Source organism: Lathyrus oleraceus, chromosome 3 (genome assembly GCF_024323335.1).
Source record: "Lathyrus oleraceus cultivar Zhongwan6 chromosome 3, CAAS_Psat_ZW6_1.0, whole genome shotgun sequence".
In the NCBI taxonomy this organism is placed as follows: Eukaryota; Viridiplantae; Streptophyta; class Magnoliopsida; order Fabales; family Fabaceae; genus Lathyrus; species Lathyrus oleraceus.
The window spans coordinates 44,110,785-44,120,814 of record NC_066581.1 but is presented as its reverse complement, the minus strand read 5'-3'; positions in this window follow the sequence as shown (position 1 = coordinate 44,120,814).

Below are 10,030 nucleotides of genomic sequence, written 5' to 3'. Positions count from 1 at the left end.
ATAGAGCGAGAGTTTGAGACGAGGGTGTTTAAACGGTTAGTATTTTCTTAAAAAAGAGTTTCTATAGATTCCATTGCTTTCAAAAAGTGATTTTAGATTTAATTAAATAGTGAGAGCGTACGTTAATATAAAGTCATAGTCTGATTCAACAGAGCGAGAGTTTGAGAAAAGACTTTTAATCAATAGTGTCTACTGAAAAGACTTATTTTAAAACTAAGAAACCAACGAAGACTTGATTCCCTAATTACGACGAACTACATACCGATATCCGTGTTATTTGATATTTAATCTAGATCCAATTTTAGTTTTACTTTTCCCCCTAATCATCAAAGTATCGTCCGCCTTAGCTTTACGAAGTAGCCTTAGAAAAACGGTATATCGATTCATTAAATCCCTGTGGGATCGATATCTTTTAAAACTACGCGATTAGACTGTGCACTTGCAGTTAATACCCCAATAGACTCATAAAGTCGCGATCAAGTTTTTGGCGACGTTGCCGGGTACTTTTATTTAGTCGATATCGTAACTCTTCTATTACGCTGTAGAGACTAAGGCAATTTTTATTTTTCCTTTTGTCTTTCGTTGATTTGTATGCCACACACTCGCTCACAAGGCGAACCGTACTACTTACGAATCAACGACGTTGAACGATATCTCCGAGTCTTACGACGAATTCGGGAGTATCGTGCTGCAAACAATCTTCCTCCAATCGAAATTCCTGATCTCAAAAATCTTCTTCCTTCGACGATACCAGAGATGGAAGAACCAGCTCGTGCTCTTCGAGATTACGCTACTCCATCGCAAGATGAGCCGCATTCGAGTATTGCTCCACCCGCAATCGAAGCAAACAACTTCGAACTTAAACCTTCACTGTTGCAGGTGTCGCATTACGCAAAAAACCGGCGGGAAAACAGAACAACAGAGCCGCCACCGTGCGTTATTTATCCCAGAAGAGGGAAAGGAAACGCTCAGAGTAAACCTGGAAAAAGCATGGTCTCGCGACCAAAGAGAATGGGATCGGGAGTCGGTTATGCGGAGGGAAGGTATTAGCACCCCTACGCATCCGTCGTACTCGACGGGATCCACGCACAAAAGGAAGGAAAATGGTTGCTAAAACACTTCTCAAATAAACATCTACACAGGCTGAAGGAGACACAAGAGAACAAACAAGACTGACTCGGCAGGATATCGCATCCTGGGCCTACTTAGTCTATCAAGTATAGACATCAGAGTCAAAGTAGTTCGGACTGGGGAAACGACACATGCTCGCTAGGATGTCGCATCCTATGCATACGTATCTCCTTTGGACGAAGGAGAATCAGAGCATTCGTAGCTCGGCTAACACGCACACAAACAAACGCAGGCTAAGGCAAACGTGGAGCCTGAATGCCAATCACTGGGCTTACATCAGCATCCGAACCAAAACACACACAAGAAGGCTAACAGGGAGCCTGAATGCCAATCACTGGGCTTACATCAGCATCCGAACCAGACACACGCACACAGGAACCCGAATGCCACTCGATGGACTTACATCAGCTTCCAAGCACACAACGAGACACAGGATGTGGAATGCCAATCGCTGGGCTTACATCCATCTCCTAACACCAACACAAGAAGAAGAAGGGTCTCGATTGCAACTAGGGCAAGAGAAGGGGAAGGTCTCAATCGCAACGAGGGCGAGAGAAAAGAATTAGTGTTAGTTGTTAGTCAAACTCGACAAGACATCGTATCTCGTGCCTACGTATCTCACCTGAACATGAGAATCAGAGTTGCCGTAGTTCGGCTAAACTATTCCTGTTGGTTTGTGTTTTTTAAGTGGACATCGTCACTACGCAATCTACCGGATGCTCGACCTTTGGAGACTTACTCACCTGTAGTAGAAGGAGTTGACGTATCCTTAAGAGGGGATAATGTTTGTTTGTGTTTTAGGAAAGCTCAAGCAAGAAAGGAAGTCCTATACGAAGGAACCGTGCTACCTTAATTGTCATGCAAACGAGACTACGCGGAGTCTAGCAAACCTAGGGGATACAATCACACCACACAAACATATACAGCATGAAATAAACACACCAGCAAGGGGCTCAAACATCAGGGTTAGGCTTTAGTCGAGGGGTCATATCAACCTCAACAAACAAGCCTCTGTATCGGGGTCAGGTTAGCTCTTAACCTTGCCATTGAGGGGCTAAGGTGAAGCTGATGAAAGGTGATGAGGGGCGTGCCTAATTGCTTCTATCTCTGGTCAGAGAGAGCATCAGACAAGGGAGCGTGGGTCCAGAATGGGGGGACCCTTCTACGCTCAGGACATAGACTCGACTGTACAATGTACAAGATCTTGGGCTTGGATCTCAATGCTACAACCATGTAATGGGAGCAAGGAGAAGACTCACAGAATAGTGGGGGATAGATTGCTTATCCCTACCTTCCACCAATTGCCTCAAATGAGGACTTTTCCTGCTTGGGACAAATATAAACATACACAAGCATTGCCTCTTAAGGAGGACTTCAGACAGTTTGCCCGGCCCGATAACAGCCGGGTCTCCAGACTACATGAAGAAGAAGGTTCAATACCTCAATGCTAATTGCTTATAAGCAAAGCAATGCAAGTTCTTAAGAGAACTGAGCAACTAAGTGTACCTGTACAAAAGTCAAACAGAATCAGCATCCCATCCATAATCAGACAACAATATAATGATCAATCAGTAAAGTACAATCAAACAATAATGGGCACAGCACAAGGCTCAATGTGAACCAACATCCTACAAAACAGCCACATTAGTTTACAAGTCAAGTAAGATAACCCCAAATGTGAAACAATATCCTTAAGCCTTAACTTCTTAACCTGAAAAGCCAAAGACAAGTTCAAATGTAAGTGACAAGACCACTAGGACTAGCCTAGGGTCCAAAAGAAGGAAAAAACCTAAAACAGCAACCAATTCATGATCAAAGTCAAGCTATTTCAATTACAAAGGGATCCCAATTGGTCCCATATCCAAACTATACACCTATCTCATTTTATGCAACATGTAAGGCAAAGGAAGCAAATGTAAACCACATATGAGCAACCAGCAAGATCACATCCAAAAAAATATCAGAACAGCATGGAAAATTCCACAAAAGTTATATCCTAAACAGAGGACATTCAACAAGCTACATGTCAATTTTCATACAATTTGGCCTAGTGGAACTATAGGAATTAATTCAACATGGCAAGGCATGCAAAAACACAATCAAATGAAGCTACAAAATGTATGCTAACTTCAATCACATGGTAAACAGTGGCATTAAATGGTAAATGGATGGGACCAAAGCCAATTGAAAGCTACACATGTCAGGAACTACTCTACCAAATTTCATGGTCATAGGGTAAGGTATGAGGATATGGCAACATATATACAAATGTGTCACAAACAAGGCCCTAAAAATACTAGGCAGCATGCAAAAATTCTAATTAATTAAGAAATGGATTATTAAAATCCACAAAAATTCATATTGAAAGTCAACATGTCAAAGGTATCTCATGCAAAAAATCAAGGCCATTGGCCACAGGGAAGCATGGAAAAATAATTGGGGAATATTGCATATCCTATTGTGTCACATTTTATCACACTCAAGTTCAATAAATCATAGCTAAAAAACCAGAGGTCCAAAAATTGTAAACTATATGCCAAAAATTCCAGAAGAGTGTCAAGAATCATCACCTAAAATTTCAAGTCATTTGGATTATGTATGCTGATTTTATAATTAAAATGGCAAAGCATATGAAATTTGTATATATTATAAAAACCTCTATACCAATTAATTTTCCTACCAAGCACAATTTTATTTTTTTGATTCTATAAAAAAGTAGATGAAAAATGAAGACTAACAAAAAAAGTCTTGAATTATTTGGATGATTATTGGTCATTTTATGATTTTTTGAAGATTTAAAATATTTATTGAATATTTATTTTGGATTTTTCAATGATTTAATTAATTAATTGGAGCTAAATGGCAAATGCGTAATAACGTAGTCTGAGGCCAAAACGGCACCGTCCCCATTAAATGAGGTGGCGCCATGCTATTCGCCGGTCCAAAGCGGGAAACACAGTTTTGAAATGAAACGCAGGAGGCATGGATCGAAACACGGATTTGGGCGAAGAATTTCCAGAACTCATGAAGCTTCAACGCTGTTCTTGAGTTCTTCATCTGCAGATTAGGTTTCGAGCGAATCTTAACGAAAATCAACAATCCATACGTCGTTGGAACCGGCATGAGCTCAGGATCGTGAATACGCAAGCGATTTCATCCAGAAATTAATGTACAGTACAAATCGAACGAAAGAAAGAATTGCATCTAAACTTCAATTGAAGATAACTCGGCCAATTCTTAACGAAATTACAATCCACAACTTGCTACGCAATCTACAATCCACACTCTACAATAACCACTACACAATTTTAGCAATCAGAAGATTCGAATTTAACCTCTTGATGAATGCTACCGTCGGAATCTCGTGCGTTTTGGCTCAATGAATGAAAACAGATGTTGCTCAACGTTGTAGGAGGCTGGTGCAATGTTCAATTTAGCTCAACGAAGTCTGAACAGGTAGAAATTGCCGACTGTCATGTAAATCGCGTTTGCTTCAATGGTGAAGGTTCTTCAAGGATCTTCCACTTTCTTGCTTCAACAGTACACCAACTTCACCTGCATATGATGATCAACCATAGAAACCGCACAAAAACTGGTGAAATCTTGGTAAATTCTGAAAAAAATGGAAAATGCAAAGTGTGGAAAGTGAGAGAAAAATGAGAGAGTTCTTGAGATTTTTTGTTGAATTTGTGAATTGTGATTAACCAGTGCAATTCTGTTAGAGATTAGGTTTATATACCAAGCTCTTAAACTACTCCTTAATTATGATTAAGCAAAAGAAATGGTGATTAGTGAAAAGAGCTTATGGTGCATTTTTGCTTTTTTTTTGCCCTTTTAAACCCTTGAATGATTAGAAGCACCTTAGCAGCAATTTATCAATTGGAACAAGTTGCAAATACCATTTGGGAGCTGATAGAATTGGTCTCACTTTCAAATTCCTCATATTTTCCATTTTCACTATGTGATGGCTTATGTGTCAATTTTTCCAATTCACTTCAAAAGCCAATTTCCAAACCACAAGGCCTAGGCATGTTGTGAATATTCCAACAAATTTCAAATGCCATTTATGAGGTGTTACAAAAATCCCCACTCAAAAATTCCAATTATTTCACAAGTTGGACGATTTTGCCCCTGGTTCATTTAACAGTCCAGTTGAAATTTGACCTTTTGCATTGACCACTTTTGAAGAAATCCAATTACGCACCATGAAAGTACATATTAAATGGAGTTTGTGCATATAAAGAACTTGCAATTTGGACAATCCATGTGGTAGTTACGGCCTCCTGATTACGGGTCTTTTCTGAAATTCACTGAGCCATATTTTGCAAACCACACATTGGATTTTTGAGTTCTTGGACTTTTTGGAAAGGTGAGAACAAGATCTTCAACTTTCATGTTGGACAAAATTCCATTTGAAGCTTTTATGATGAAGTTGTTTTGAGGAGAAAAAGTTTCCATTTTGGGCAGCTGAGATTACAGGTCATCTGCTATTTTTGAAAATTTTCTGTCTGGCCTCCAAATCTTCAACCTTGGTCTTTGGCATGTCAAATGAGACTTATATGGACATGAATGAGGCCTTTCAAACCATTTCCCACCTTCCAATCCATAAAATCAGGCACAGTTGACCACAGTTGACCACAGTTGACTTTCTAGGGTTTCTGGTTGACTGAACAATGACTGGTGACTTCTGAGCATCCAATCTTTGGCCAAACCACTTCAAAATGATCCTTGGACCATATGAGCTTGAAAAATCAACCCTAGGGCTTTGTCTCAATGAAAATGGCACTTGCTTGTTTGACTGACTGATTCTCCTGATCAGTTAGACTTGATTCATCAACTGAGCTTGCACTTGGGCAAATGGACAATGCAATGTTATACAGTGGACATTGTTAATGCTATGACCTAATATGAAATGAATGTACAAAATGGTAGGGTGCAAATTTGAGGTGCTACAGCTGCCCCTATTCAATCAACTGGGAACCCGAATGGATGAGAGCAACGGCTGTCAGACTTTTGGGGTAAACAGGGATTGAATACCAAGAACCGTAGAAATTTGCACACTGCTGGGACTTTATTTTTTTTTTGCTTCAGAGGTACAACCACATCCAGACATCGACACACGATGAATGGGATCAGAAATCATCTCAACTAGATGCCAACGGACAACTAGGAAAAACTCAACGTTTACCAAGACCAACGGAGAGGTAACTCAACTCTACTGGGGATAACCAGGAAAGGATACAACCATACGTCAGCGGACGTAATGGGGAAAAACTCAACGTTTACCAAGACCAACGGAGAGGTAACCAAACATCATAGGATGAATGGGAAGACTCGACCAGACGTCATAGGACGAAAGGGAGAAGCTCGACGTTTATCGACACCAACGGAGAAGGAGGAAACTCAGCCAGACGTCATAGGACGAAAGGGAGACTCAACGTTTATCGACACCAACGGAGAAGGAGAAAACTCAGCCAGGACGTCATAGGATGAAAGGGAGACTCAACGTTTATCGACACCAACGGAGAAGGAGGAAACTCAGCCAGACGTCATAGGACGACTAGGAAAAACTCGACGTTTATCGACACCAACGGAGAGGAGGAACTTCACTAGGGAAGGGACGACGTTATGAACATCGAAAGATGATGTTTACAGACACCAAAGAATACCAGACACTACGCATGACTGGGAAAGCACCGAAAGATGGTGTTTACCGACACCAAAGAAACAACACACGCGAGTGCTGACAGGATACTGACGTCTACATGTCTGGGCAAGGCCACATACTGGCAGGGGGTCTCACTGGGGAGAAACATGCTTTCCTTTCACCAACGGATGAGGAAATAAACCTCTGTGGGGATTATTAATCCTGAATGCTGTCAGGAGCAACTGTAGCAAACGTGCTGTACAAGTTAAACAAACATCTGCCTCTGCCGGGGATACGGTCTGACAGGTTTTGGAACACATGAATGCATATGTTTGAATTTTTCTATGGCGTAATGCTCCACATTGAATGGAAATGCTACGCGTTTTGGGGATGCAATGATTACTACATGCAAAATGCAAATGCACCCTGGCTACAGAGCCAAAAGATCAGGTACTCCAACTCTGCGGGGATACTCTGGCTGAGGAATACTCTGCGGGGAGAGCCTTCATCTGGGAGTGCTTGGCGGAGAAAGCACCGACTCCTCACTCATGCTGGAGAAACAAAACGGTTGCCGGGAACAGGATAGACTTCGCTGGGGATATCCTTCACAGGATCCAATCCACTCGGGGACTCCGCTTGGGAAGCAATCAATACTCCGCTGGGGAAGATAACACCAAGCAACTCTTCGGGGAAAGTACTCTCTGGAGTAACAAGATCACCTTATTAGAGGATGATATAGCACTTCACTGGGGGAAGACTTAACCAAACCTCAGGTATGACAACTCTGCCTTGAGGAATAACTTTTACTCCCCTGGGGACGACCCACACAATCCCTAGGTAGACTAAACTCAGCTGGGGATACCAATACGGATCTGCCACGGGAACTCGTCCAATCCACAAGTAGGGTGAACTCTGCTGGAGAAATATTTCTTCGAAACCCGCTCCACTCGGGGAACTTGCTGAAGAACAAACCCACACCACTCTGCTGAGGCGAAACAACTCTGGTGGGGATGATAACACATCATGTCATACTGGAGATAGACCTTCACAACCCTGCTGGGAGAAACACTCACGGCCGCGCTGGGGATAACATATCACAAACCCAACTGCTGGGGAACAACATTCTCATGACAAACTCCGCTGGGGGAACTCCTGGGGAAACGTCTGCCAGGCACTCAGTGGGGACCTCAACTGGGGGAAATCTGCCAACACAGGCCTGCTGGGGATATGCAGTCCTTACATCTGCTGAGGAAAGAAGATACCATCCACAGACACCTCTGCAGGGGAATACAGCTCTGACAGATATCAAACTTGCTCCGAGAAGAACTTGCTGGGGAGATGATCACAGAAGACGACCTGTAAAACAGCAGAACACAATGCCCCAGGGGTACATGGACAAGATATGCTCAAGTGTCCTCAACATTCAAAATGATTTTCAAATGTTTTATCCTTCTGCAAGTTATTGTTAAGCCTTCATGTTTTATTATATGCAATGCTTATCAAAAATTCGGACGTTTTTGCAAACAAAACAGTAAAAATAAAAACAAGAGAGCTATTTATCTGAATAACAACTTCTATTGATTGAAAATGTGCCCGAAAAGGCAAATACATTGGGAAGCAATCCCTAGAAAGAGGTAATTGCGCACAAAAGGAAAATAAACTATCCTAATGGCAATGTGAATACGGCATCCACTATTTCCCAATTCTGTTATAACCCACAGATCATCAGTTTTCCTCCCAACTCCTTGCTTTCTGAGAAGAATGACTGGATCGATCACACCTTTCAAGATGGCAGACGAATGAAGCGCGATGAAGTACAGGTAACTCAGACTGTAGTCTTCGCTTTAATCCCTCTTTTGGCTGGATCGCCCTTTCGGGTTTTCAATCCACCGGGATACCCATTTTTGCCTAAGTCGCCCTTGCGGGTTTTCGACTTACCGGGTGTACAAATTCTTTTCATTTTTATCCCTAATTTTTGCCCGAACCTTTTCTTTCTGTTTTTTGGTTCGTCGGGATGCCCTTTTTTGCCTGGACTCTTTTGTTCTTTTTGTCCAGCGGGTCAATTTACGCGAAGTATTTTTTGACTACGTCTGAGTTGACAGGGGACGGAAAATCTTCACCATCCATTGTTGTAAGCATCAAGGCTCCACCGGAGAAGACCTTCTTCACAACATATGGACCTTCATAATTAGGAGTTCACTTGCCCCTGTTATCTGTACCGGGAGGAAGGATCCTCTTCAAAACTAGATCACCAGTTTGAAATGTCCGAGGCCGCACTTTCTGATCAAAGGCTCGCTTCATCCTCCTCTGATATAACTGCCCATGGCACACAAATGCTAGCCGTCTCTCTTCGATAAGGCTTAACTCGTTAAACCTTGTACGAATCCACTCGGCTTCGTCCAGCTTGACATCCAATAACACCCTCAGAGAAGGGATCTCCACTTCAACTGGTAGGACTGCTTCCATACCATACACAAGGGAGTACGGGGTTGCCCCGGTCGACGTACGCACTGAAGTACGGTACCCATGCAAAGCGAAAGGCAACATCTCATGCCAATCCTTGTACGTAACGACCATCTTTTGCACAATCTTCTTGATATTCTTGTTTGCCGCCTCTACAGCACCATTCATCTTTGGTCTGTAAGGAGAAGAATTGTGATGTTCGATCTTGAAATCTCTGCAAAGCTCTTTCATCATCTTGTTATTGAGATTTGAACCATTGTCAGTAATGATTCTCTCGGGAACTCCGTAACGACAGATGATCTCCTTCTTGATGAACCGGGCAACCACTTGTTTGGTAACATTAGCATATGAAGCTGCTTCCACCCATTTGGTGAAGTAATCAATCGCAACCAAGATGAAGCGATGTCCATTCGAAGCAGTAGGCTCAATCTTCCCAATCATGTCAATGCCCCACATGGCAAACGGCCAAGGCGAGTTCATAACATTCAACGGGCTTGGTGGTACATGCACCTTATCAGCATATATCTGGCATTTATGGCACTTCCGAGCATACTTGAAACAATCGGATTCCATAGTCATCCAGTAATATCCGGCTCTCAACAATTTTTTTGACATTGCATGACCACCAGCATGGGTACCAAACGAACCCTCGTGTACTTCTTGCATCAACATGTCTGCTTCGTGTCTATCCACGCATCTGAGCAAGACCATGTCAAAGTTTCTCTTGTACAACACGTCATCCTGATTCAAATAAAAGCTTACAGCTAGCTTTCTCAGGGTTTTCTTATC